The 12,532-nt window shown below is 40.6% G+C and overlaps 1 protein-coding gene across 4 annotated transcripts in view; it reads left to right on the top strand.

The window, feature by feature from the left end:
- Positions 1 to 12,532, top strand: part of gab1 (GRB2-associated binding protein 1) — a 51,332-nt gene that overhangs the window by 6,066 nt on the left and 32,734 nt on the right. The window contains exon 1 of one of the 4 annotated variants that reach the window (XM_051384313.1): positions 7,387 to 7,503. The exons of the other annotated variants lie outside the window; for them this stretch is intronic. The gene's annotated coding sequence lies outside the window, so the exon portion shown is untranslated. Of the gene's footprint in view, positions 1 to 7,386; positions 7,504 to 12,532 lie in introns of those variants that run through there. 4 annotated transcript variants of the gene reach the window in all.

Raw genomic sequence — 12,532 nt, 5'->3', positions numbered from 1 at the left:
TATTTAAATTTACAGTAATATTGATTTTTGATTATATTGCTAATTTGACTTGCCTTTTTTTCATTTCTTTCCTCTCAGCTACAGAATATGGATCAGGATCATTTTATGCCATGTAGTGCACTGGCATGTACCCATTAGAAACAGATAAGGATTTTTGTTATTCACTTTGTCCAGCCCTTAACGGGGCCTCAGTGCTGCAGCACAAGGCTGCTGGGTAGACCGGAAGAAGGAAAATATTGAACCCTGAAGGTCCTCCTTTGATGACTGTAAAGGGAGACTGAGGACATGCTCCACGCTGGTCTTGAGTCCTCTCAGCTGGGGGGAAATGCATTTACAGTATACACCACTGTGACCATAAGCCATTACTTCTGTCTGTGGCTGACTGGAAACAATCGTCATTTGCAAAGTAAAGAGAAATATGTTTGCAACGAATGTGACAGCTCGGTCATATGAAAACAAAGGCACAGCTCTTTGATTAAGTAGAGGATTCATTAAATCTGCTTAGCAAGTGGAACAGAGAACAAGCACTCACTTTATGTTTAACCCCCTCCCCACATGCTTGAAGAAACAAACAAACAAGCAGCCTGAACGGGATGCAACAGAGGCGTACTTGTGCAGCATTAGCCTCTTAGGCTAACAAAGAAAAATTACTGGGCCGTGTCCCGACTGCCACAACAACGCAGCTCTCCATTTGAGCGAGAAGACTACTGCTGTATGATCTGCCACAGCTTGAAAATGGCTTGCATGTGCCATTAATTATTTAATGTCCATTACAAACAAATAACCATTAAATATTAATATCTGTGCTACTACAATAGTTATCCTTACCGCCCCACTTTTGTCCCAGACTATTGTCATTGTGTCATACATAGGGCGTATCAGTTGCATCGTAGCCCAGTTGGTAACCAGCATGGTTTCAAAGTTATGCAGTAAGGACTCGACTCAGACATATATTAAAGGTTCATTATTCTTTGATAATTGATTATTTTATCAGCTTTGATTGAAATTATTATTTTTTTTTCTCCAGTTGTTGAATTCTTTTATGACCCGAACTGGTGTTTGGGCCTTTGTTTCTAAACACAATGGAAGTGAACATTGTCTCCGTTTTTTCTGGATATTTATAGAGTGTAAATATGTAGCAAGCCTGAAATCATGTCATTGCATCACAAAGGAAAACACAGCCACAAAAACAAAACGGCCAGTAAGAGCAAAGGCCTCTGAAAGTTGGCAGTACGCGTGGTAAATGTCTCAGCAGTCTGTTGTAGCCTCCCGTAAGTGAGATGATATTTGAAATGTTTAATGAACATCAGACCTATCACTATATTACACAGTTTTCTTTATGTATGTGTTCTCCATCATAGCTTTATGTGACAGCAGTTTTGAAACATGAATTACACATCACTCCAAACACCCAAATGGGCCGTCCAGTTAAAAATAAATCAACCAAATTGATCTATTTTGGTTAACTCATTGTTTCCCTGCGTAAATAATGCATATACATATTTCTTAATGTCTTTGTGGGTACGGAGTTTTAATCGTTTAAATCTATATGTATCTGGCTCGTGGTGTCTTTGTCTCCCTGCTGTTTCTGTTGTCATGTGATCATCTACAGCAGGATTTGGTTGTCTGCATCAGAACAATACAGGTAGTTCAAAAGACACAAAGGTAGATTAAACTAACCTTGAGTCATGTCCAGCCTTTGTCTTAATTTTTGCTCACTTACACTGTTTCTTTTACAGTAGATCATCTTTTGTAAACTAGATACTTGCATGCATAACCTTCTGTGCAGATTCTTGACCAATGGAAGTACCTTTCAAAGGGCAGTAAACCATTGTTATTGAAATTGAAGATGATTGCCATCTGTTTGGCTTCTCTATAAAGAGCTTTACTATAGTGTAAAGTTTAAAACAGTGGAATTAACCCAAAGGTCACAATACAATTTAGTGTGTTTGTATAAAGTACAATACAAGATATGAGCATGACACAATATTGTCTGTCCCCTCGTCCTTTCATTTCACTGGTGGCAGGAGAAAAATGTTAACAAGGAAAACCCAAGACAGATTGAGGAGAGAGACGAGGGAGCGTTTCAGTTTCAGTTCCCATAAAGTACGCAAAGGATCTCAACACAGTGTCATAAAAATCCCACCACCAACTAGCATTATTTGCAACACAGACGCACCAGCGCAGGCTAGGCTGCAGGCTCAAAGTATCAGCCTTTAGTGGCATCTAGCGATGTAGTTGCAGATTGCAACAAACTCACCTGAACTGCCCCCTCTAAGCGTGTATGAGAAACTACGGTGGCCTTGAAAAACATGAACGGCCCTATCTAGAGCCAGTGTTTGGTTTGTGAGTTCTGGGCGGATCAACGTGGCGGCCTCCGTGGAAGAGGACCTGCTCCCTCTGTAGATAAAAATTGCTCATTCTGAGGCAACGAAAATACGACTCTTATTTTCAGGTGATTTATGCGCTAATGAAAACATACCTATGAATGATTTGTACAAATTCTGCCAATAGAATCTCCTGAATGTTACATACTGGACCTTTTTAAATAGTGTGCTATCATTTCTGATGACTAAATCTTGATCAGGTTATGCTGGCACTGCATACAATTTATTCTCATTGCCCCCAAACAGCTTTGAATTATGTTATTGTATCCTTCTTTAAACCTTGTTGTGTTGCCTTAGTGGCGCACTGAGATTGTCGGATTTAATTGGTAGGTCAAGGCTGACATGGAGCATTTTGTAAACAGATGTGTCTCTTTTTGCCTGGTGCAGCTGTTTACCGTCCTATGTGCCAAGTCCACCAGCAGCTCACAGAGTGACTGGAGAACTGGTTCTCATGCAGGCTTGGTTTTCCTGTTTGAGACTTGGGAACAGATTGTGAGTTGTGTTTTCTGCTGGAATATGATTCTGCTGAGTCGTAAAATGATCTTATTGTGCTATTTGTCACTGTGCCAAGTCGAACAGTTTCAAGTGCAGCTATTATTAAATGCAGATGACAGAAACCTCTCAACTATTTGCCAAGGCTAATTGTACACGTCATCATGTGCATTTCCAGTTCTTCGCATGGATCAGAACGATTCTCATATTCACTGATGTAACATAGATTCAATTTGAAGGCAAAAGTCTCTCATACTTGCTTTGCATTGTTTCTCACGTTTCAACTGTTCAGCTAATGACACCAGGCAGTAAAAATAGTGTGTCATAAGGCTGCCTTCTATTTCCAGAGTGTAGTTGTAGTTTGTTCTCGACATAGAACAGGGCTAGTAGGGGAACACAGATGGCCAAAGATGGTCTACACTAACCAGACCAAAAGACTGTAAGGGTCCCTGTTCTCATCAGATTTGTGTGTGTGTGTGTGTGTGTGTGTGTGTGTGTGTGTGTGTGTGTGTGTGTGTGTGTGTGTGTGTGTGTGTGTGTGTGTGTGTGTGTGTGTGTGTGTGTGTGTGTGTGTGTGTGTGTGTGTGTGTGTGTGTGTGTGTGTGTGTGTGTGTGTGTGAAGAAAAAAAGGACAAACAGAAGTAGGGCCAAATTTATGATAATGTGCATTCCCTGAATTTTTGCAACGCAAGGACACTGCTTCAAGACTAATGGTGTAAGACTATAAATATGTATGCAGTGACGTGCAGGCTGGGATATACCACAATGGTAATCAATAAATTTGTCATCATTGTTGAGGAGAGTGAAGAGAATTCAAACGGGATGAGAAAGACTGGAGTGCTTCTCTAAGCAACACCATTAGGCAGCCTCCAGTGAGAGCAGCTCTCTGTTCTCTCCCTCTTTCTTTCCGTTCCCAGTGCTTCTTGGCAGGCACAGACAGCAGGAATGTGAGGTTGCTCTGTGCTCCTCTTTGCTGGTCTGCTGGGGTGTGAGCGCCTAGTCCTGGGCTGCTGCTGGACGTTCAGCTTAGGCTAGGATGGGCTGGACTGCACTGCACTACACTGCAATGCAATGCAGTGCAATGCAATGCATCTGCACTGGCCGATTGTTGTTTCTGCAGCACCGGGAGGGAAGAGGAGCCGCTCCCTGGCGCCCCAGCAAGGCATGGCCGCCCCTTCCTGTGTGAGGCGCTGATGGCTACCAGATGGCGGGTTAAGAGAAAGGAGGAGGGGTCCTATATTCTCTCCCTCTTATTCTTTATCTATCCTCTCTGCCTCTATATTGTTATTTTTATGTTTGTATTCTCTACTTTTATCTTGTCTTTTTTATTTTCAACTTACCCCATTTTCATCAACTCCAATAGCTAATTGTTCTCTTAATAAAGGAGGATGATAACCAATGTGATGGTGAACCTGATTTTGCAGGCTGTATACCATGCTGTGTTTCTCTAGGTGTTACATACTCTGACACAAAAGATGTCACTATGACTCACTTGTGATCAATGACTCAGTGAATAATTGTATTCTTTGAAAGCCCTCATGATGCGTACTCTTTAAAAGTCCATAGGTAACATAACGTGAGTAAGCTTTATTATCACTGTAGCTGCAACAACCGTAGACGTCTGCAGACACCTGTTGAGCAGGAGCTGAGGGCTGTGAATAATCAAAAAGTCATCTCTTATGTCTTTTCCTAAACACTTTGAGAAGGTGATGTGAAAGAGAAATCAACGAAGACTCAGGAAGAGAAAACTGCGGTGCTAAGAGAATCCGACTGCACTTACACAAGGCTTTTTTTTTTAAACAAACCTTATTTACACAACATGCAAGACAAGTAAGGTTTCCTTTTCAAAACTGGATCACACCTCCTAAGAAAGGATGTTTTCAGTTTATACAAAAGGTATATTCTCTAGGAACAAAATGGATGTTGTTGAAAATGAGTCAGCATTTATCAGCATTTATGTATATAGTATTTTGTTATGATGAGATATGATGTTGACTAGAAATTTAATATGCTTGTTCTTAAGGTTACTCTTAACTTAAGAGGGTTTGAGAGAGAAGAAATATTTATGGATTTGGATGTACATAAGTTTTGGATTGTGTCACAGTGTTTCTGGCACAAGGAATTGTGGGATGACATTTACTCCTTTTCTTTGGTAAAGGATGGTCCAGTGTGTCCAATGCTAAAGGGGCTAAGAAATTAAACAAAGTGCCTTTCCTTTGCATATTGAGAATTCAAACGGCTCTTATCCTGGCTGTATCTGAAATACTTCCGGCTTATTTCACTCAGTTAGGAGCGTTCCTAAGCACAAAAGACACAGCCGAAGTGTGCATGTGGTGCTTGATGGGCAATAACTCATGAGAACTGAGCTGGGTGACCAGTGGACAAAAGCCTGGTTCTCACCAACAGGAGGCCCTCTAAACTTATTGCACATAGAAAGCACTACTACCTCTTCAGTGTCCCCAGGGTACGGGTACGGTCACAGATGATTTCACACACCTGCTTGATGAAATTAGCTCTCATAGCTTTGCTTGGAGGTTGATCTGTTTGTACTTTTATGCAACCACTCCCTCTGCTAGTTTAAAAGAAGATATCAGATGCATAAAAATTTCATCTGTTGACCATGCTGCATTTAATAATCCTTTTTTTAAAAAAAAAATCATAATTAAAATTATAGGCTGTCTAATGAAGCAGGGTTACTATCTGGATAGCTGAGTATAATAAAAGAGACCTATTTTCATCTTCATGTTCAACGGGTTTGAGGTATTCCAAAACCCTGAAATCTGATTATATTCTCAATGAATCCATCCATAAATAAAGGTTTATCTTACCTTTTCAGATCTTAGTTCAAAACCAAACGATATTCAGTTTATTATCATATATATGGAACATGATATGAAATATTCACATTTTTAACCAAAACGGAAGCTGTAGCCAATAAATCTTTTGCATTTTGCTTAAAAAGACTTAATTATAATTAATACTTCAGCAATTAATTCATTATCAAAATAATTGGTAATCTAGTTTTGACGTGTTGTGTTTTCTTCTGTATTCAAGCGATAGCTAGTTGTAAATCTGAGTATCGAATGTTGTTGGTCCCGTCTTGTGTACATGTGTTAAGCCCTATTGGACTGTTAACATTTTTAAATCGGCACTGACACTTGACGTCACAAGTTACATCTTTACTTGATGTTATCAGTATAACCTTGCCTCAGGGCTTCTACCAAGTCATGGAAAGAATATCAGCTAATGTGATGTTTATGATCAAGTTAGTCTGACAAAGAGAAGCCATTGCTGCCAGATGTCTTGTGACCTAGGCCTTTAAAACACTTCCTCTTTGTGGGGTATTCTACTTTTTAGATGGGAAAATTTGTACTCATGTCAGAGATATTACAATGAAAAATTCCAATGTTTCAAGACTAGTTGTGTGCCTAAGAATGAAATTGCAGTTGCATTGGCATCTGCTATTTCAGGGTACCAAATAATTCCCAGCAGGTCGTACAGATTATTGAACATGTGTTGTCTGTTGCAGATTCTCCAGTCTAGTTTTTAAGAGATTTTCCCAGGGAAACATTTGTTGTAATCCTCTGCCTAATTTGAGCCCTTGGAGAAGTTTAGTGATTGAAAATGTTGGATGATTAGAGTGATCAGGTTTGAGGCCAGCTTTTGAAGGTAGAAATGTGTGTGACTCTCTTCACATTTAACTCACCTGTCATTTCACACACACACAAACACACAAACACACACACACACACACACACACACACACACACACACACACACACACACACACACACACACACACACACACACACACACACACACACGCAGACAGATGCAGCTGGCACTCTAGTTATGTGGTGCTGTGTGATCTGACCCGAGCCGCTGTGTCTGCAACCCCTTAATATAGCTCATTGCTGTCATGGTAGTTTTTGCCTGTCTTCTCTTGCTCCGTGCGCACCAATATGTGGGCATGTTTGTCCCGGCCTGAGGACAGACCGAGTTAGACAGGGGGGTGTTGGGGTGTCAGCCTGGAGACTAGATGCGAAATATTGCTACAGACCTGTGTAATTTCCCAAGTTACTGTGACTCAGACAGGCAATAAAATAGATGCTGTCTGTGTGTAATTGCCATTAGGCCTTATTTGTGTTTTTATTAGGCTTTCAAACATAGTAGGAATCCTCAGAAGAAACAGAAATGGACAGAGAAAGATGGATGACTCTTTGCTATTCACCACTGGTCCCGTTGTGGCCACCATCCCTGATTGCATTAGAGTTACTATGGTGCTGCCTGATATCTTTGGCCTGGCCTCAAGCCAGAGGACATGGTTAAACTCGCACACATGTACACGCACACACACAGATGCAGCAGAGACCCCTGCTCTCAGAGAGCATTCGTTTTCAGCCTGATTGGGAGCTGGGTGTCTGGAGGACCTCCTCCCTCCTGTCCACCTACTTTCTTGGCATTTCTCTGAACTTTCCCTGGCATACTGCTCTTCTTTTAAGGCATGTTGCGGGTGTAAACCTGTGAAACCTGTGGAATACCTTGGCCATCTTTGTCTCATCTATGAGCCCATGGCATTTGGATAACCAACTACTAACTGTTTGAAGTCCAAGCAGAGCTCAAGGTCGGTAATTTGTATGACTAGACTTTAAATTACAATTTGGAATTACTATAAGAAACCAAATTCACTTTCTTTTGGTTTGGAATAAAGGCAACCCAGTAATGCTGGTAAATGCAAGAGAAAATATGAAGAGGAAAATTCATAATATGTATAAAATGTAACGGTCTGTAAATATTATTCTTCTGTGGTGTGATGTCCTGGTGCAGTTCTGCCTAACATTGTGTGAAGTTGCAAAGGGAATTTCCAACACTAGCCTTTTATGATCAGCAGGTTTAGTTACAGGTTTTTAGTGTAACAAACACATTTGCAATTGAGCTGAGATTAAAGGGGAAGTTTTGGTTCAGGAATAATAGCTCTCTCAACATCTGTGTTGCATATAATAACTTACTGATTAGTACAAGTTGCACGAGCAGTTCTGCAGCAGTGGTGAAAAAAGGAAAATCTGCTTTTTATATTCCATGTTTTCTCAGAGACATCTTAAATATGAACTTTTTGCATGAGATTTGCTATGTGTCATTAACTTAACAGTTGTGTAAACATTTGGCTGGACTGCATTGTTTGACTGTGTACACGTCAATAGGGGCTGAAAGGAGAATTGTTCAAGCCCCTCTCGTCAGCGGTCAAGGAACAGCGTGATCATGTGAACCAAGTCTGCCATGTCAAAGGAATGTGTTGAATTCTAACGATGCAGCTTTGACAAGTGCATGTGACTTTGTGCGAGAGCTTAGATTGGCGAGGGCAGGAGAAGCAAAGGCAGGAGAGAGCAGGTAATCAAAAGAAAGAATGCAATGGATACAAGTGGCAAGGCTGTGGAGGAGCAAGCATGCAACATTTTGACCTCCTGCTTATCTGGTAAAAAAAAAAAACGTATTAAAACTGAAAGACAAAACAACAAGGATACTGTGGGAATGTGATAAACTTGTGTTTTGGGGAGTCACATATCCTGAAGTCAGATGAGCCGGTCTTTATCTCTAGCACAGCTTTGGTTCTCATGGCTGAGAGTGGGCTGCCATCTGCACTCACAAACCGTCCTCAGAGTATGCAGATTGAATAGGGCACTGTATGAACAAGGGTAATTAAGCACATTGAGTCTGGGAATCATTTTCAGGAAAGATTCCCATTGGTTGTATAAAGGAGTCATAGTAATTGTGGTGTTAGTGTATAAGTCATGGAGTAACACTGAGTTTTTGTCGGTATGTTTCTTTATTAGAGGAGCAGTTAAAACACAAAGACAGTCAGATACTTGTTCCTTCCATAAGCAGCTGGTGTCTTTTCACCAAGAAATCACTCATTAGAGGTCATTTTCATGCATCGGTGTGACGGGAATTTCTTTTGCTCTTCCTATGAAGTGGACAAGAAAACCGCTTTTAAAAAGCAGAAAATAATTTTTTCTTCTTTACTCTATTGATGTGTTTACAATTTTTACAAAAACTGTGCCGGGGGGAATTAAGCCCAGTGCGCATAATGGATGCACAATCTCCATTTCTCCATGCCCTTAGCTTAATGTTGTTACTCCGTAGGGTAATAGGTAATGATTGCCGATCTGGATTTTGCCCTTGCCACCAGAAGCCAATGTGAGTGCGTTTTTACCACGCTGGAGGAGCAATAACTATCAATTACAAGAAAGGGAGAAATATACTTAAGTAATGGAGCGAGTGTCGACTGGCCATGATTTGTGCTTTAGTGATCTTCCACATGCACGACTTCATTTTTTATTCTGTCATGAAGATTAGAGCGGCACAATTAATGGAAATATTGTGACAACAACATTATCATGATAATTAGATTTTCGTAGTATTTTTCAGTGAATTGCACAGCCTTAATGAAGATGCCTTATTTGAACCTGGATTGTTTTGCTGTATATCTACAATCCTTCTCATTGTAATCTCTTAATAATCAGATTAAAAGCCCAGTCAGAATTAGAATACGTCATATACAGACCTTGTTGAATAAACAGGACCGTTTGGAAACAACATTTTGTGTAAAGGAGGTGAAATTAAGCCTTAATACTTTGTTCAGGGGATAAAAGTGTATCAAGTAACTTTTCACTCTTATAATTAATTTTAAGATTATATAGTCTTTCTTTCATCGTCTACATCTTCATTGATTTGATTCTGCAGACTATATTCTGATAAAAGTGATGCTTCAGCAGAATACACAGTAAATGAATAATTCATTTGCATTCATCTTGATTTCTAACTTTGTAACCTATAAACAGGATACCCCATATAATAATTTTATGTAGCATAATTGGGTGGGAATCATCATTCAGTATGATGGTGATGATGATCATATTTATTCAGATCAAAATGTCCCAATAAACTGTAACTGCAGCCATTGTTGCACACAGAGTGTAGTTATTCACATTAGGGTGGCTCAAAGAGGAAACTACTGAGTGACAGTGGAGTAAAGGTCTTCACAGGCTCACCTGAACCCCTAGGACCTGGGACCCCCACAGGTTTGGAACTAGCAATTTCTATTATAGTTCAAATGGGTAAAGAGTTGAAGTTATCGCTATTATGCTAGATGCAACAAAAATACAAAGCTATTTCTAAACTAGTTAATAGCGTTTGTCATCAGTCACTGGGACAGCAAGTGGACTTTTAGGCTGGAATAAAGAGTGGATTAGCCATGCTGTTTCAATCAGCAAGAGAGGAATAACAGAAAACCTGGATCTATTTTACCAAATTTCTTGGCAAGGAGGATAGATTGTGTCACAGGCAGACACAGGGGAGAAGGCTACTAACTTTACATTGGGTAATATGCGAAGTTTTCTTTGACAACTTGTAAATTAACGTTAACTTCTTAATAACAATCATCTGTGAAATCGGTGCCAATTAGGTCTGTCTCCCGACCCGATTTGGGTCAGAGCCTTCCTTTTGGCCTCCCTCGGCAACAGCACATGCATTAGATGTCCCTAAAATGTAAAATGCACAAATGTATAAATTTGTTCATTGGGTTATTACAGAGTTTGTTGAATAACACAATGGTTCATAGACTGAAAAGGTTAGGAAATTAAACCTTTTTTAAAAGAGAAGCTGTGTGTGCAAGAGATGGTAAGTGCGAACTGAGTTCAGTACGAATGAGTGCAAGCTGTTAGAACAAATCTCCAGGCATGCAAGCACACACCCACAGAAGCCAACCCACAGCTGAAGAGAGAGAGAGGAAATAAAAAAAAAAAAAAAATGCTGACATTGTTTTAGGGCCGTTTGCGTAATCATTCAGTTGGAAAAATACTTTGCATTGTTACCTTTGCTGCCTGCATTGGTGGCTTAAACTGAATGTGTATGAGGGATTCCACACATTCTTCACTGAATGTAAATCAGTGTACGGGAATCACATGAACACACATGCAGCACACAACCTCTGAGGTATGTGTTCACACCACGCACATTCCCTTTCAACTGAAAGTGAAGCAGTATCATCTGAATGTGACAACAGAGACTGGAGGTGTGTACCAGTTTCAGGCGACTGGCTGAAAAAGGAGGTGTGTCTTTAACTTAACAAGCCTCGGCATGCTCAACAGCTCAGCTCATAGAACAGGACACCAAACATGTTTAATGCAAGTACTAAGAATAACCATGTTGTATATTTCTGATCTAAGAAAGGCCGCATATCAGAATAGAATTTGCAGCAGCACCTGAATTCATGTCATTACCATTCATTATTACCCGTCCTTTGAGCGTCCTATGAATTAAATTTCAGATTTTCATTGACTGGAATAACTAGAAACCAAAATTCTACTTCAGCCTTGTTTCATCTCCTGTTTTGCTGCGTAACCAGGCACTGCTTTTTTGAATGCAACACCACTGGCAACACAGAAGCAAGTCCATTTCCTTATCTCTGTGTACGGCATCTCAAGCCATTTCCTAGTGGACGGACTCCAGCAAGAGAGGGGCTAATTAGATCATGTCTAAGGCAACCTCTCACTGGCCACTAAATGTGATTTGGAATAATTTTCATTGGGCTGATTGGATTAGACTGCTGCAGTTCACTGCATGGATAAGGATTGGGTTAGACACACACAGAGTGGAATAACACAGTATTAACAAGGAACCTATTATCCAGATTCATTTTAGTCTCATTGAATTGTAATCAATCAGAAAACCTTAAAATATAGAAACTACACTTTCTGTTGCTTTAGTGGTGTAAACTGCATATATACTAAATATACACCAATATACAGTATATATTAATTTCATGTAACAAATAAGCCAAACACTCACACGTACGCCCACACACTCACCCACAGATGCTTTTCAGGCCTGACTATGGAGAAGTCATCCATCTCACCATGCAGTGGTCCCCCTACAGGAAGCAGTGGGACCGTCATGAGTCTGCCGCTCAACCCACAACCTGCTGTAGTGTGAAACCCTCTGCTTCACTGAGAGCTCCAAGGCTGTGCTGCTGCAGGCTCATATTTAAACATCTAATGTAAAAAAATATCTCAGAAGGTCCACAATAATAATCTATAATATTATAAGTGGACCATTTTGCACTGACTTGTGAATGTGCAGGAGTGGATCAAAAGCCACGCCGGGGATTCAAAGTGGGACGGTGCACTTCTTGGCATGTGGGCATAGCTTGTTGAGTATTGGCTGATATTTTTGGTTCTGCCCACCTATCTTGGGCCAGTGTATTGTAGGTGTACTGTAGTGTAGAAGCAGTGTGCAAGGGGGGTTGGGGTGGGCAGTTGTTGCCAGGGGAGGTGGTGTGTTATTTTCAGTCCATTGTGTCTACTTCCTGTGGGTCAGGGGTTATTGGAGCAGGGTGTTGCAGACTTTATGGAGTAAAGAGGAGGGGAGGGAAGTCAGCAGGGTAGGCAGGAAAGTGGCCAGACTCATTCGACAACAGTGGCTGGTCAGCAGCTTGCCTACCTTGCTTCTCTCGCAATGTTTCTCGTTTTTATCTGCGCCAAGCTCGGACGCTTCAGAACCAGGTAAAGAGCCACGAAATGCATTTCAATAACCAGTGAGCTGGTCATTTGGCATTTGAATACTGCTATCAGCATTTTATAAATATTGTTGGCTTG

The sequence above is a fragment of the Dicentrarchus labrax genome, unplaced genomic scaffold (genome assembly GCF_905237075.1).
Source record: "Dicentrarchus labrax unplaced genomic scaffold, dlabrax2021, whole genome shotgun sequence".
Lineage (NCBI taxonomy): Eukaryota > Metazoa > Chordata > Actinopteri > Moronidae > Dicentrarchus > Dicentrarchus labrax.
Note: the sequence above shows the minus strand (reverse complement) of the source record. Positions and strands in the feature narration are given on the sequence as shown.